The sequence below is a fragment of the Schistocerca serialis genome, chromosome 6, assembly GCF_023864345.2.
Source record: "Schistocerca serialis cubense isolate TAMUIC-IGC-003099 chromosome 6, iqSchSeri2.2, whole genome shotgun sequence".
Taxonomy (NCBI): domain Eukaryota; kingdom Metazoa; phylum Arthropoda; class Insecta; order Orthoptera; family Acrididae; genus Schistocerca; species Schistocerca serialis.
In genome coordinates this window covers 109,442,237-109,459,877 of record NC_064643.1, presented here as the reverse complement: position 1 = coordinate 109,459,877, position 17,641 = coordinate 109,442,237, and the positions used below count along the sequence as shown (strand labels likewise).

The window sequence follows — 17,641 nt, the reverse complement described above, 5'->3', positions numbered from 1 at the left end:
GCCAATTCTGTTCTGAGATAGGCTGTAGATATCTTGACCTATGTTACACAGAGGAGATTTGCAAAGTTACCCTGAATAAGCCAGGTGTACACTATACACTGAAAATTGCTAACAGATCGAATACTTCAACATACCGATATCAAATCCTAGCAGAAGGAGGTAGAGAGAGGCAAATTTTCGCCATCACATGAAACATATATTGGAAAGATAGATTAGACTCTCCAGGAGTAGTAGTGTTTATAGTAACAAGCAGAAAAATTTGGTCTAGCAATATCCAAAATGAGTCTGACTACAGGAGTAACCTGAGTTTGTGCACTTACATTAGTTACTGGATATATCCACCAACCTTCAGATTCAGACACATCACATCAGTGACGGAGTCATTTGGGGATAGCCTAAACTCAGTGCACGAAGATACCCTGAGCATATGGCAGTAGCACGTGCCAACTTTAACCGTCTCATTATCGACTGTGAAACCTACACATACATTTTCAGGGGTAAGGATACTCAAGCGATACCAGTAACATTATCTGACAACTCTGCAAACAATTAGTTCAAAAATCCACACAAAAAATAAATGCTTTAGAGCATTCAGTTATAAACAGTATGGATTTTTACGAGAGTGTCACTAGTGACAGAGGAATTGGCAATCATGATATTATCACAATAACGATGATCAACAAAGGCAAAAAGTTTAACAAGAAATGTAGTATGCTTGTATGGTAAAACATATATTGTGTCTTTCTTTTTCTTTTCTTTTCTTTTCTTTTCTTTTCTTTTCTTTTCTTTTCTTTTTTTTTTTTTCTTTTTCTTTTTTTTTTCCGGTCATCAGTCTACTGACTGGTTTGATGCGGCCCGCCACGAATTCCTTTCTTGTGCTAACCTCTTCATCTCAGAGTAGCACTTGCAACCTAAGTCCTCAATTATTTGCTCGACGTGTTCCAATCTCTGTCTTCCTCTGCAGTTTTTGCCCTCTACTGCTCCCTCTAGTACCATGAAAGTCATTCCCTCATGTCTTAGCAGATGTCCTATCATCCTGTCCCTTCTCCTTATCAGTGTTTTCCACATATTCCTTTCCTCTCTGATTCTGCGTAGAACCACCTCATTTCTTACCTTATCAGTCCACCTAATTTTCAACATTCACCTATAGCACCACATCTCAAATGCTTCGATTCTCTTCTGTTCCGGTTTTCCCACAGTCCATGTTTCACTACCATACAATGCTGTACTCCAGACGTACATCCTCAGAAATTTCTTCCTCAAATTAAGGCCGGTATTTGATATTAGTAGACTTCTCTTGGCCAGAAATGCCTTTTTTGCCATAGCGAGTCTGCTTTTGATGTCCTCCTTGCTCCGTCCGTCATTGGTTATTTTACTGCCTAGGTAGCAGAATTCCTTAACTTCATTGACTTCGTGACCATCAATCCTGATGTTAAGTTTCTCGCTGTTCTCATTTCTACTACTTCTCATTACCTTCGTCTTTCTCCGATTTACTCTCAAACCATACTGTGTACTCATTAGACTGTTCATTCCGTTCAGCAGATCATTTAATTCTTCTTCACTTTCACTCAGGATAGCAATGTCATCAGCGAATCGTATCATTGATATGCTTTCACCTTGTATTTTAATTCCACTCCTGAACCTTTCTTTTATTTCCATCATTGCTTCCTCGATGTACAGATTGAAAGCTACAGCCTTGTCTTACACCCTTCTTAATACGAGCACTTCGTTCTTGATCGTCCACTCTTATTATTCCCTCTTGGTTGTTGTACATATTGTATATGACCCGTCTCTCCCTATAGCTTACCCCTACTTTTTTCAGAATCTCGAACAGCTTGCACCATTTTATATTGTCGAATGCTTTTTCCAGGTCAACAAATCCTATGAAAGTGTCTTGATTTTTCTTCAGCCTTGCACCCATTATTAGCCGTAATGTCAGAATTGCCTCTCTCGTCCCTTTACTTTTCCTAATGCCAAACTGATCGTCACCTAGTGCATTCTCAATTTTCTTTTCCATTCTTCTGTATATTATTCTTGTAAGCAGCTTTGATGCATGAGCTGTTAAGCTGATTGTGCGATAATCCTCGCACTTGTCAGCTCTTGCCGTCTTGGGAATTGTTTGGATGATGCTTTTCCGAAAGTCAGATGGTATATCGCCAGATTCATATATTCTACACACCACCGTGAATAGTCATTTTGTTGCCACTTCCCCCAATGATTTTAGAAATTCTTATGGAATGTTATCTGTCCCTTCTGCCTTATTTGATCGTAAGCCCTCCAAAGCTCTTTTAAATTCCGATTCTAATACTGGATCCCCTATCTCTTCTAAATCGACTCCTGTTTCTTCTTCTATCACATCAGACAAATCTTCACCCTCATAGAGGCTTTCAATGTGTTCTTTCCACCTATCTGCTCTCTCCTCTGCATTTAACAGTGGAATTCCCGTTGCACTGTTAATGTTACCACCGTAGCTTTTAATGTCACCAAAGGTTGTTTTGACTTTCCTGTATGCTGAGTCTGTCCTTCCGACAATCATATCTTTTTCGATGTCTTCACATTTTTCCTGCAACCATTTTGTCTTAGCTTCCCTGCACTTCCTATTTATTTCATTCCTCAGCGACTTGTATTTCTGTATTCCTGATTTTCCTGGAACATGTTTGTACTTCCTCCTTTCATCAATCAACTGAAGTATTTCTTCTGTTATCTATGGTTTCTTCGCAGCTACCTTCTTTGTACCTATGTTTTCCTTCCCAACTTCTGTGATGGCCCTTTTTAGAGATGTCCATTCCTCTTCAACTGTACTGCCTACTGCGCTATTCCTTATTGCTGTATCTATAGCGTTAGAGAACTTCAAACGTATCTCGTCATTTCTTAGTACTTCCGTATCCCACTTCTTTGCGTATTGATTCTTCCTGACTAATGTCTTGAACTTCAGCCTACTCTTTATCACTACTATATTGTGATCTGAGTCAATATCTGCTCCTGGGTACGCCTTACAATCCAGTATCTGATGTCGGAATCTCTGTCTGACCACGATGTAATCTAATTGAAATCTTCCCGTATCTCCCGGCCTTTTCCAAGTATGCCTCCTCCTCTTGTGATTCTTGAACAGGGTATTCGCTATTACTAGCTGAAACTTGTTACAGAACTCAGTCTTTCTCCTCTTTCATTCCTTGTCCCAAGCCCATATTCTCCTGTAACCTTTTCTTCTACTCCTTCCCCTACAACTGCATTCCAGTCGCCCATGACTATTAGATTTTTGTCCCCCTTTACATACTGCAGTACCCTTTCAATATCCTCATACACTTTCTCTGTCTGTTCATCTTCAGCTTGCGACGTCGGCATGTATACCTGAACTATCATTGTCGGTGTTGGTCTGCTGTCGATTCTGATTAGAACAACCCGGTCACTGAACTGTTCACAGTAACACACCCTCTGCCCTACCTTCCTATTCATAACGAATCCTACACCTGTTATACCATTTTCTGCGTCTGTTGATATTACCCGATACTCATCTGACCAGAAATCCTTGTCTTCCTTCCACTTCACTTCACTGACCCCTACTATATCTAGATTGAGCCTTTGCATTTCCCTTTTCAGATTTTCTAGTTTCCCTACCACGTTCAAGCTTCTGACATTCCACACCCCGACTCGTAGAACGTTATCCTTATGGTAACCTTCCCCTTGGCAGTCCCCTCATGGAGATCCGAATGGGGGACTATTCCGGAATCCTTTGCCAATGGAGAGATCATCATGACACTTCTTCAGTTACAGGCCACATGTCCTGTGGATACATGTTACGTGTCTTTAATGCAGTGGTTTCCATTGCTTTCTGCATCCTCATGTCGTTGATCATTGCTGATTCTTCCACCTTTAGGGGCAATTTCCCACCCCTAGGACAAGAGAGTGCCCTGAACCTCTATCCGCTCCTCTGCCCTCTTTGACAAGGCCATTGGCAGAATGAGGCTGACTTCTTATGCTGGAAGTCTTCGGCCGCCAATGCTGATTATTTATCAAAATTTGGGCAGTGGCGGGGATCGAACCCGGGACCGAAGACGTTTTTTGATTATGAATCAAAGACGCTACTCCTAGACCACGGGTACACAGTATAACAACTTATTTATATGATAATCTGAGAACATTTAGCACAGATCTGTTAAACATGGAACAATTGTGGTTAGAGTTGAAAGACATAATAAAGTGTGGTCTCGAAAAATATGCACCAAGTATAGTAATTGAAGACAGAAAAGGTCCGTCCTAATTTAACTGCACCATTTAAACGATGTTACAAAAACAGAGACTGCTACACTCTTGCCACAAACTGTCCAAAACTGCAGGGCAACTGATAGAGAAAAGTTAATAGCAATTTGCGCATTCATAGGGAGGAACATGTATGAAGGCTACAATAATCACACTATCAAATCTTGGTGCAATATGGTCAGAAAATCCTAAAAAGTTCTGGTCATATGTAAAGTCAATGAATGAGGGTCCAGACTTTCAAAGCAATCTCTTACGGATCCATACAGTGCTGAAATGGAAGACAGCATGCAAGAGTCAAGAATATTGAATTTCAAATTTAAAAATGTATTCATGCATGAGGATACTCCTGTACCAAAGTTTGGCTACCATACAGATTCACAAATGACCGAATGTGAATGGAATACGAAAGAAAACTGATGATACGAATAAAAGGTACCCTCTGAACACACTGTACAGTGGCTGTAGGTAGAAGTAAATACAGACCGATATTAGCATTTCCAGTATTGGAAAACAATTAACACTACTTAAAGCAAATAAGGCACCAGGGCTTGATGGAATACCACTTAGGTTTTACACTGAATATGCTGGGGATTAGCTCACATTTATTGAAGGTGCAGCAAATGGCCCCACATGACTCTGAAAGAGCACACATTTCTCCTGTTTACAAAAAAGGTGCAAGATCCGATGCACAAAACTACAGGCTAATATGACTCATCTTCCTGTTCTAGGATCCTTGAGCATAGTGTAAGCTTACACATTATGACATTCCTGGAAGAAAAAAAGTTTCTCTCAGAAAATCACCATAGATTAAGGAAAAACAACTAAGGTGAAACACAGCTTGCTTTCAAACTTTCAAGAAGATTAAAATTGTGTGGCAAATCTGGACCTGAACTGGGGACCTTTACCTTTCTTGAGCAAGTGCTCTACAGGCTGAGCTAACCAAGCACAGCTCATGATCCACTCTTGCAGCTTTCCTGCTGCCAGTATCTTATTTCCTACCTTCCAAAGCACAACTCATGACCTTCGTTTTCCTGCATACCCTGCGGGACTAGCACTTCTGGAAGAAAGGATACCAAAAAGAAATGGTAGCACACGCTCTGACAGTGTAATTTATTCACACACGACATCAAGCAACAATAACTGCAGGTGAACAAGTATATTACATCTTCCTATATTTCCGAAAGGCATTCAACATATTGTTGACTACTAATCAAGTTGAGGAATTACTTGACTAATGGAACCAAGTATATTACACAGCATGGTGAATGTTCCACAGAAACAAAAGTAACATTGCGTATGGGCAAAAGAAGAGTGATAGGACCTCTAATGTTCTAAATACATACAAGATTTATCACACAGGATCAGCAGCAAAATAAGATTATTTGCAGACAATACTGTTGCCTTCACAAAAGTATCATCGTTGGATGATTGTATGAACTGCAGAAGGTGTTGCACAAAATTTCCACATGATGTAATGGATGGCAGCTCTCTTTAAGTGTGAATCAATGTAAGGTGAAGCAACAAAGACATAGAGCCTGATAGTATCTAATTACAACATTAGTAATCAACATTTTGAGCTTGTCACAATGTATGAGTATTAAGGGGTAATGCTAAGAAGAGATATGAAATGAGATGAGCACGTCAAATCAGTATTAGGGAAGATGAGTTGAAGGCTTAGGTTTGTTAAAAGAGTTCTGAAAAGTAGAATGCAACTTTAAAAGAAATCACAGACAAGATGCTAGTGCTACAAAATCTACAGTATTGTTCCTGTGTTTGGAATCTGTATCAAACACACAAAACAATGAGACATGTCAAATGAATTCAGTGTACTCATTCTAGGATAGCAACACATTGGTATAGCTCGTACAAATGTGCAACAGAAATGCTCACTAAACTTAAAGAGGATCAATGGCAGAAAGGCAGCATTGTTGTCACAAAACCCTGTTGAGTAAATTTATAGTACCTGTATTCAAGAAAGACTGTAGGATGTTTATGCTGCCACCACCCTACGTCTTGCATAGGGATCATAAGTGTGTAGAGCACAATTCAGGAATACAGATAGTCATTTTTCCCTTGCTAAATATGTGAATGGAATATGAAAGAAAACTGATGATACCAATACAAGGTACCCTCTGCAATGCACTGTACAGTGGCTATAAGTAGAAGTAAAGACAGAAGGTTTTTTCCAGTGTGAAACATGCCTAAGATAGTTCAAGATATTTGTCATTACTGCCAAAAATAAAGATATATAACATCTTATTACAGAATTATATATAAAAACAAAGATGAGGTGACTTACCGAACAAAAGCGCTGGCAGGTCGATAGACACACAAACAAACACAAACATACACACAAAATTCAAGCTTTCGCAACAAACTGTTGCCTCATCAGGAAAGAGGGAAGGAGAGGGGAAGACGAAAGGAAGTGGGTTTTAAAGGAGAGGGTAAGGAGTCATTCCAATCCCGGGAGCGGAAAGACTTACCTTAGGGGGAAAAAAGGACAGGTATACACTCGCACACACGCACATATCCATTCCCCCTAAGGTAAGTCTTTCCGCTCCCGGGATTGGAATGACTCCTTACCCTCTCCTTTAAAACCCACTTCCTTTCGTCTTCCCCTCTCCTTCCCTCTTTCCTGATGAGGCAACAGTTTGTTGCGAAAGCTTGAATTTTGTGTGTATGTTTGTGTTTGTTTGTGTGTCTATCGACCTGCCAGCGCTTTTGTTCGGTAAGTCACCTCATCTTTGTTTTTATATATAATTTTTCCCACGTGGAATGTTTCCTTCCATTATATTGATATCTTATTACAGAATATATTAGCCAGCTCCCCATTTAAGTCACAGTTACTGATACTACAGGCAATTCAGCTGAAACTGTAAGGGGGTCCACAGTCACACAAGGGGGGTGCTCCCTGTGGTTAATGAGTCCAGGCAGACAGATTTTTTAGGTTAAAGCCAAAGTCCAGAGAGATGACAATCAAGATAAATGGAATTAAACAAACTTCATGTACAGTAAATAGGAATAAAGCTAAGAGCAGTATCAACTTACTTCATCAAAATATCACGGGAATAAAAAATAAAGTAGATGAGCTATTAGTGTGTTTACATGATCTCAAAAATAAGAATGAGACTGATATACGCTGTCTTTCTGTCTGAACACCATGTAACTGTGGGCATGGATAGTGTCAGTATAAGTGGGTATAATTTAGCATCTTACGCTTGTAGATCTAGGATGGATAAAGGGGGAGTTGCCATTTTCATAAAACAAGGGCATATTTGGAAAACTGTAGAAGTTAGCAAATTTTGTGTTGATCAGCATTTTGAGGTTTGTGAATGTGAACTTCAGCTAGATAATGTAGTATTGATATTAGCAACAGTGTACAGGTCCCCATTAGGAGACTGGGAGCTATTCATAAAAAAGTGTGATTCCCTATTATGCTGTCTGTCAGACAAAAAGAAGAAGAAGTTATTAATCGGTGGTGATTTCAATGTAAACTTTCTAAATAATTCTGAGAGGAAAAGTGAACTAGAAGTGTTATTAACAACATATAACTTAGAATCAGTTATCAATTTCCCTACATGTATAGCTCAAGACAGTAGCACGCTAATAGATAATGTATTTGTACAGAAAGAGGACGTAAAACAAACGTATGCTTTCCCTATGGTAAATGGATTGTCAGGCCATGATGCACAACTGATTAACTTACAAAACGTAGCAGGGTGTACAGTTTGGAAACCATTAAGTAAAAGTGTAAGGTTGCTCAACCCGGTATCTATAGAGCACTTCAAAGAAAGCTTAAGAAATGTTAATTGGGGAGATGTATATAACGAGCCAAATGCTAATCATAAATGCAACATATTTCTTGATAAATTTATATCCCTTTTAGAACATTGTTTCCCAAAGAAAATTACTAAATGTAACACCACACACTTTTCAAAGAAACCTTGGATTACTACAGGTATTAAAGTGTCTTCAGAAAGAAAAAGAAAACTTTATGAGACAGCAAGAACTAGCAAAGATCCAGAAGTAGTTTTACACTATAAAAATTATTGTAACATACCGAGAAAAGTTGTATGGAAATCAAGAAATATGTATGTTAGAGAAGAAATTAACAACTCTGGCAATAAAATCAAATCAATATAGAATGTTGTTAGAATGGAGACAGGAAAAGTAACCACTGGGGTAGGTAGTATTACTATTAAGGAGAACAGTAATCAACAGTACACAAGTAGCTAATGTGTTTAACAACCATTTCTTAAGTGTAAGAGAAAAAATTGGTGAGAACAGTTCAAAAGAAAAAGCCAGGCAGTACATGGAAGAGTCTGTTTTGAAAAAAAATTAGTCAGATTAAGTTTCACCTAACAACCTCTTATGAAATAAGTAAAATTATTAAATCTTTGAAAATTAAACGTTCTGTTGGAGTAGATGACATCTCTAATAAGATATTAAAACAATGTGGAGCAATTACAGCTGATGTTTTGAGTCACACATGTAATGCATCACTAACTCAAGGTATTTTCCCAGACAGGTTAAAATATGCTATTGTCAGGCCACTCTACAAAAAGGGCGACACCACAGATGTCAATAATTATCAGCCAGTATCCTTGCTTACAGCATTTTCAAAACTCTTCAAGAAAGTAATGTACACAAGCGTAGTTAGCCATCTCAACAGTAATGGGATACTTAGTAAATCACAGTTCGGATTTCAAAAATGCTGTTCCACTGAGACAGCAATATACAATTTCACTGTCCACATAATAGAGTCTTTAAATAGTAAAATGTCACCAATAGGAATTTTCTGTGACTTGTACAAAGCATTTGATTGTGTGAACCATGACATTATGTTACAGAAATTACAGTTCTATGGTATAAATGGAATAGCATATGAGTGGTTTAAGTCATACCTACAGAACAGGAAGCAAAAAGTTTCCTTATATGGGTCAAGTGATTTAAATAAGTTTGCCACTTCATCTAACTGGGGTGAAATTACATTAGGTGTTCCACAGGGTTCAATCACAGGTCCCTGTCTGTTCTTGATATATGTGAACAACCTCCCTTCCTATCTGAACCAGGAAGCTGAATTGACACTGTTTGCTGATGATACAAGCATGATTATTAATCCGGTAAAAGAAACTCCAATTGAAAATGATACAAATAAGGTCTTTGGAAAAGTCATTAATTGGTTTTATGCAAATGGGCTTGCTCTAAACTTTGATAAAACACAGTACATCCAATTTTCTGCAGCAAAAAGTACAGTTCCTTCAATAAATACAACACATCAACAGAAGCCAGTACACAAGGTAGAGCCTACTAAGTTTTTGGGTCTACACATAAATGAGAATCTTAATTGGAAAATTCATATTTTGGATCTTCTAAAGTGACTAGGTTCAGCAAATTTTGCAATCAGAATAACTGCCAGTTTTGAGGAATCAGAAATTAGTAAGCTAACATATTTTGCATACTTTCACTCTGATGTCATATGGAATAATATTTTGGGGTAACTCAACATTTAGACAAAAAGTATTCAATGCTGAAAAGAAAGTGATTAGAATAATGTGTGGGGTTCATAATCACATCTTGTAGGCATTTTTTTAAAAGATTGGGAATTCTTACAGCAGCCTCACAGTACAAATTAGCAGATGAAATAAAATGTCTGACAGACAGCAGTAATAGCTTCAAAAATAAATTGAAATCACATCTCCTTGACAACACCTTCTATACCATAGATGAATTCTTGAATAGGAATAAATAAATCTACAAACACAGTACATGCATTTTGTGCCATTTAAGGGAATGGGGTAAATAATAGAAATATTAATCCTTATCTCTCTCTCTCTCTCTCTCTCTCTCTCTCTCTCTCTCTCTCTCTCTCTCATCTCTCTCTCTGACACGTTCCACATCATAACGGCTACCGTTCCGTGCAATTGATCAATGGAACACACAACCAACTAACTAACTAACAGATGCAAATTACACCTCACCACTCGAGTGTAAAAGGGGCAATCTATCAAATACCATGGTCCGCTATGGGTATACATACCTGCTGAAGATGGTCATAATAGCAGCTGCTTGTTCAGTAGTGTATCAGAAACTAGCATCTACTGTGCAAGAATTCCAACGAGATATTAAGAAGAATTAATTTGCTGCCCTTGGCAACTAATAATCAACATAGTGCTTCAAGAGTTGAATACGAGTCACAAGTTTTCAACAACAATTTTATCAAGATTGATTGGAATAATATTTTGGGGTAACTCAACATCTAGACAAAAAGTATTCACTGCTCAAAAGAAACTGGTTAGAATAATAGTGTCTCAAGTTTTCAACAACAATATTATCAACATTGATTGGAAAAACATTATTGAAGCTTGTGAATAAACAATTTTCACACAGAAGGAATAATTCATTGCTGAAATACCAAACACCCAGCAATATAATACAACAAGCTTGCATTTAAAGTACAAAGCAAGACTGGTGGAGTTCGCGACACATAAGAGATTATGGTGGGGTTGACGAGGAAGATAACTGACATGATTGCAGCCAGCAGACAACATATTGGCACACGTAACACAGCCATCAACTCTGAGACTATGTGCAGGACAGTTGCTGGTTCAATGGCGATTGCACTGGGAGTCACCCACAGCTAAGCAGATGTCTACATCATATCAGCAACACAATGGTAGTTTGCAGCCAACCCACACCTCAACTTTAAATAAATAACCGATGAGAAGTATACTTCAAACATTAACTGTTGCATGTAACTAACTGGTTAGTGATATTACACTGAGAATTGATTTTATTGTTAACTATTGGGTAGTGAGCTATTATATCAAAGTGTAAGTTAACTCACAAGATTACTGCTGAGGCAGAGAAAGCTGATATGACAACACTATTTGTGAAATAAATGGATGAAGTAAGAAATAAACAGACAAAGTCGAGGACATCAATAATAAGATTGAGGAAACCATTAATAGCAAGCTGGAAGATATAAATAATAAGATTAGGGATACTATTACCAGTAAGCTGAAAGAAAATGCGAGGATGTTGGAGGAAAACATTACTAAGAAAATAGAAGAGACTAATAAGACTGAATTTATGTCAACGTTCACAGAATAGGATAATAAAACAACAGAATTAGAAAGTAAAGTTAACGTATTAATGGAAAATCTACCATCAGAGGTACATACAGCAATTTGTCTGAGTTTAAGAAATATTTCAAAGATGCAAATCAAAATTTTATTTTGGTACAAATGGCTCTGAGCACTATGCGACTTAACTTCTGAGGTCATCAGTCGCCTAGAACTTAGAACTAATTAAACCTAACTAACCTAAGGACATCACAAACATCCATGCCCGAGGCAGGATTCGAACCTGCGACCGTAGCTGTCCCGCGGTTCCGGACTGAGCGCCTAGAATATTTTGGTACACACCGGAATTTCAAACACAAATGAGAGAGTAGATCCATTAGAGCAAGATATAATGTTAAGCCTGGAATCTACCTGAACTAGTTTGGAAGAGAGATTACAAGAGTTCATTGAACAGAAGAATCAACCAGTAGCAAGATTGTTTCTGTGAAGAATACTGTAAACAACTGACAGGAATTTCAAAATGTATGGGATATGTTAGGAGGATAATTTTTGGAGGATTTGTACATTGGGAGTGGTCTAAATTTGTCAAAACAGTTTTCCAGATTCAAGCCAGATAGTGAGGTGTGTCCAACATATCGAGCTCTTTCACGACCGGATGACATTGCTGCTGGTAAACATTTTGGTGTCCACAAAACTCTTCTGTTCCTAAAATTCCATCCAGAACTATACTGGACTTCTTCAGAGGCTTTGCTCCTTCATTGAGTCTTGCTGACTGATTGGTCAGACATCTGAGAGTGACATATATACAGTAGAAAAAGGGAAGTGGCCAGAGTTGTATGTGATAAGCAGAGATGACGCTTGTCAGAGATAAAACTTAACAACTGATTGTCGTCTCATCAAAGATAAAAAAACAAACTGTTTAGTGATGCTGGAGAGCTACTGTCCATATGTTGCTAAGTCTCTTCTTTCCTATTAAAATTATTACTTTGTTTATACAGGGTGTTACAAAAAGGTACGGCCAAACTTTCAGGAAACATTCCTCTCACACAAATAAAGAAAAGATGTTATGTGGACATGTGTCCGGAAACGCTTAATTTCCAAGTTAGAGCTCATTTTAGTTTTGTTCTTCCACCTACGCTCAATGGAGCACATTATCATGATTTCATACGTGATACTCTACCTGTGTTGCTAGAACATGTGCCTTTACAAGTACGACACAACATGTGGTTCATGCACGATGGAGCTCCTGCACATTTCAGTCAAAGTGTTCGTATGCTTCTCAACAACAGATTCGGTGACCAATGGATTGGTAGAGGCGGACCAATTCCATGGCCTCCACGCTCTCCTGACCTCAACCCTCTTGACTTTCATTTATGGGGGCATTTGAAAGCTCTTGTCTACGCAACCCCAGTACCAAACGTAGAGACTCTTCGTGCTCGTATTGTGGACGGCTGTGATACAATACGCCATTCTCCAGGGCTGCATCAGCGCATCAGGGATTCCATGTGATGGAGGGTGGATGCATGTATCCTCGCTAACGGAGGACATTTTGAACATTTCCTGTAACAAAGTGTTTGAAGTCACACTGGTACGTTCTGTTGCTGTATGTTTCCATTCCAAGATTAATGTGATTTGAAGAGAAGTAATAAAATGAGCTCTAACATGGAAAGTAAGCGTTTCTGGACCGATGTCCATATAACATATTTTCTTTCTTTGTGTGTGAGGAATGTTTCCTGAAAGTTTGGCCGTACCTTTTTGTAACACCCTGTATTTTATACTGGAACAATCAAGAGACGTGTGAATACACAGATAAGGAACGCAAAAGTCATTTCCAACTAGCAAAAATAGACAAACAGGCTGTAGCAGACCAGGCTCTTGAGCCTGTAACTCACAAAGTGAAGTTTCCTGAAGCAAAAATTTTATTTTGACTATTATCCACAGCTATACAGAGAAGTCACTGAAATATATAAACATAGAGAAATTTTAATATGAAAGAAGAGACCAAGAAAATTAGCACATGTGGACAGTAGCCCTGCAGAGTAGCCAAACAGTCTTTTGTCTTCGACAAGACAACGATAGATAGTTCTTTTATCTTTGACAAGGATCAGTTCTGTTTATCACATGTAACTCCGGCCACATCCTTTCTTCTATAGTATACCGGGCGATCAAAAAGTCTGTATAAATTTGAAAACTGAATAAATCATGGAATAATGTAGATAAAGAGGTGCAAATTGACACACACACTTGGAATGACATGGGGTTTTATTAGGACCAAAAAAATATAAAAGTTCAAAAAATGTCTGATGGATGGCGCTTCATCTGATCAGAATAGCAATAATTAGCATAACAAAGCAAAGATGATGTTCTTTACAGGAAATGCTCAATATGTCCACCATCATTCCTCAACAATAGCTGTAGTCGAGGAATAATGTTGTGAACAGCACTGTAAAGCATGTCCGGAGTTACGGTGAGGCATTAGCGTCAGATGTTGTCTTTCAGCATCCTTAGAGATGTCGGTCGATCACGATACACTTGCGACTTCAGGTAACCCCAAAGCCAATAATCGCACGGACTGAGGTCTGGGGACCTGGGAGGCCAAGTATGACAAAAGTGGCAGCTGAGCACACGATCATCACCAAACGATGTGCACAAGAGATCTTTCACGCGTCTAGCGATATGGGGTGGAGCGCCATCCTGCATAAACATCGTACATTCCAGCAGGTGTTCATCAGCAAGGGTGGGGATGATGCGATTCTGTAACATATCGGCATACCTCTCACCCATCATGGTAGCAGTTACAAAATCAGAATCGCGCGTTTCCTCGAAGAAAAAAACGCCCGATAACGGTAGATGTGGTAAATCCAAGCCATACTGTGACTTTCTCATCGTGCAATGAAGTTTCCATGACAGTTCTAGGATTTTCGGTAGCCCAAATTCTGCAGTTGTGGGTGTTGACAGACACTCGGAGTGTGAAATGAGCTTCGTTGGTCCACAACACGTCACTCAACCAATCGTCATCTTCCGCCATCTTTTGAAACGCCCACACCACAAATGCCCTCCGCTTCACTAAATCGCCATGTAACAGTTCATGGTGCCGATGGATTTTGTACAGATGCCATCGGAGGGTACGCCTAAGTGCCAACCAAACAGTAGTGTATGGAATGCCGGTGCGACTTGCGACTGCACGAGCGCTTACTTCCCCGTGCATAGATGAACCCGCTACAGTCTCCATTTCTTCCTGAACTGCCTCAGCAGCATTGCATCTTGTGCTCAGTCGGCCACTATAGGATCCATCGTCTAAACAACCTGTGGCTTTGAACTTCGAAATCATTCTCGCCACAGCTGCATTTGTCAACGGACCTTTACATGTTCGAATCCCCTTCCTATGCTGATAGGATCGTAACGCTGAACTAGCACATTCCCTATTCTGATAATACAGCTTCACTAAAAGTGCCTTTTCAGGTAACGTCAACATGCTGCGACTGCTGGCGCATCTGATTCTCTCTCTCATTAGAGCTCCTTTTATACACGATTGTCATGCGCAGTCACTGACGTTTTGCTGTCCAGCACCATCTGTCGGACATTTTTTGAACTTTTGTATTTTTTTTTGGTTCTAATAAAACCCCATGTCATTCCAAGCATGTGTGTCAGTTTTTACCTCTCTATCTACATTATTCCGTGGTTTATTAAGTTTTCAAATTTATACTGACTTTTTGATCACCCGGTACATGTCACTTTCAGACATCCAACCCACAAGTTGGCAAGACTCAACGGGGGAGCAACGCCTCTGAAAATGTCCAGCACAATTCTGGATGAAATATTAGGAACAGAAGAGTTTTGTGGATGCTGCTCATAAGTTTACCAACAGCAATGTATCCAATATACTATTTAAGAGTATTTTCACAATCATTACCAACCAGGTGGGATGAGCTCAAGAAAATTGATTTTGTATTAGGCTATTTAACAGGAGACGCAGCTGAAAGGAGATTTAAATATCAAGATAAATTTGAAACATTAGAAAAATTTCAGATGCCTTTTAAGAAAGAATTTCTTTGTCCTAGTGAATGCACCAAAGTAATAGAAAAGGTAAATTCTCAGACTCATGAATATATAAAATCATATGTAAAACTTGCTCAAACTACTACAAAGGACAAACTGCAGGACTTTTCAAATTAGGTACACTGAACACATCAACTATTACACCCAATCAATTCACAAAATCAGCAACATAATACATACAGGGCACCCTTCAGAAACACAGAAGAAGACTGTAAGATAGTCCACCACTTCCAAAAATCACAGACAATGGACAGAATGTAGGAGCTTGTAATTTCTGTACACCACACAATGCACGGAGAAAAAATTCCTCAAGAGAAAACAGATAGTGAATCAGTTAATTTTTTCAAAAGTTTCTCCTGCGTTTGACAACTGCAGTAATTTCTGTGAATATTTATGGTACCCCAAAGACTCGACTCAACACGTACAAAAAAATAGAAACAAAATCAATAATCAATAATTCAATAGTAAATAATGGTACAATAAATTTTATAATTGGCAACTTCCTGTATACTATGTAATACTCAGAAAATGTAACACTTCTTGCTGTATACAAACTCTTTGCGAAACCATATTGTCATAATATCTCTGTAGCATGTTTTGATTACAAAAGCAAACAATGTAAGTGATGATTTATTTGCATGCGATATTCTGTGTAATGGAGGAGGGACAATACTTGCTGTGGTATCGCATATTGATACTACCCTGTGGGCGGTGTTATTTTGGTGCCAGAATTGCAAGTTTCTGTTCAATGCTGACAGTGGTTGCATGGGATTGAGCAGATCCAATGGTGCACACCCACTAAGCCACACCTTCATCAGCTCTGTACCATGAGCACCCTCTGCCACAACAATATAGGGCAGCCAGAGCCAGCCACTCAGCCCACTTGCGCTCAGAGCCACTTTGCCACATGATGCTGTGCTGATGATGATACTGATGAGCTGGACTCTGTTTCTTGCTGCATTATTTGTAATGAGTCTTCATAAGCTTAGAGAAATACAAATTAAAATGTTCGCTAATCACATCTGCTCCTGTCCAGCTTTCCTATGACGACAATTGTCGCATTACTCTGTAGCCCACCTCTCCTTACCATTGTGTACAAAGTTGTGCACAATGCTTGTATCTAGAAAACAAAAATACTTTCTCTGACATAGCATATACAAATATTCCAACATTAATTGGTCCAATTGGAGTTAAATTTCAAAAAGAGAACTATACAGTGCAAGGGATGTGCAAAATCACACATGCAAAACATCATAAAAATATTTAAGAATAAGTTCTCGAAACATGTGATACTAAGCATGAATAAATAAGTAACTGGCACAGGTTTTCATTACTGAATCACAAAAGATGTCTTTGTCAGTCACAAAGCAGCAAAAAAATGGTATGAGACCAAGAAGCCCTACCTGCATGGTTTAATAATAACAGTATCCTCCTTGAGTAAATTAGAGGTAAAATAGACCTCTCTCTGCATTTCAGATCTCTTAGCAGGGAATACTCGAGAGAATGTTACCACCAGAAAAAAATTAAAAAACTTACATTCTATGGATCAGAGCATGAAATGTTGTATCACTTTATCAGATAGTAAGGTTAGATAATGTGAAGACACCTGCAGGAAAATTAATAAAATCTTTGGAGAAAAGAGAAGGATGTATATGAATATCAAGTGATCAGATACAATCAAAGCCAAGGCAGGAAGTTATAGGTGGTAGGAATATATACAGAAGTGCTATGAAAAGGAAATAAACTTGAAAATAACAGTATGAAAGGGGAGGCGAAAAGATGCAAATGAGACGAGAGATATGATACTCCAAGCAGACTACGACAGAGCACTGAAAGATCTACGTAAAAACAAGGCACCTAAAGGAGACAAGATACCCTCGGATTTATTGAGATCCTTGGAAGAGCAAGCGATGACACAAATATTTCACCTGCCATACATGATACATGAGACAGGAAAAACGACTTCAGACTTCAAGGAGAAAGTTACAAGGAAGGGAGGTGCTGACAGGTGTGAATATTACCAAAACATCAGTTTAATAAGTAATGATCACAAAATATTAACAAATTATTTCCAGAAGATTGAAAAACTGGTTGATGTTTACCTTGCGGAAGATTAATTTGGGTTACGGGCAAATGTAATGGCATGCAAGGTGACACTGCCCTTTGTAAATTTTGAGAAAGCTATCAATGTTGGCTTTGTAATACAATCAGAAACAGTAAAAAAAAAACTTGGAAGC

General features: G+C 38.6%; 1 protein-coding gene across 1 annotated transcript in view; it reads right to left on the bottom strand.

The window, feature by feature from the left end:
* The window catches only part of LOC126483641 (protein VAC14 homolog), a 120,186-nt gene that overhangs the window by 20,828 nt on the left and 81,717 nt on the right, over positions 1-17,641 (bottom strand). The window lies entirely within an intron of this gene.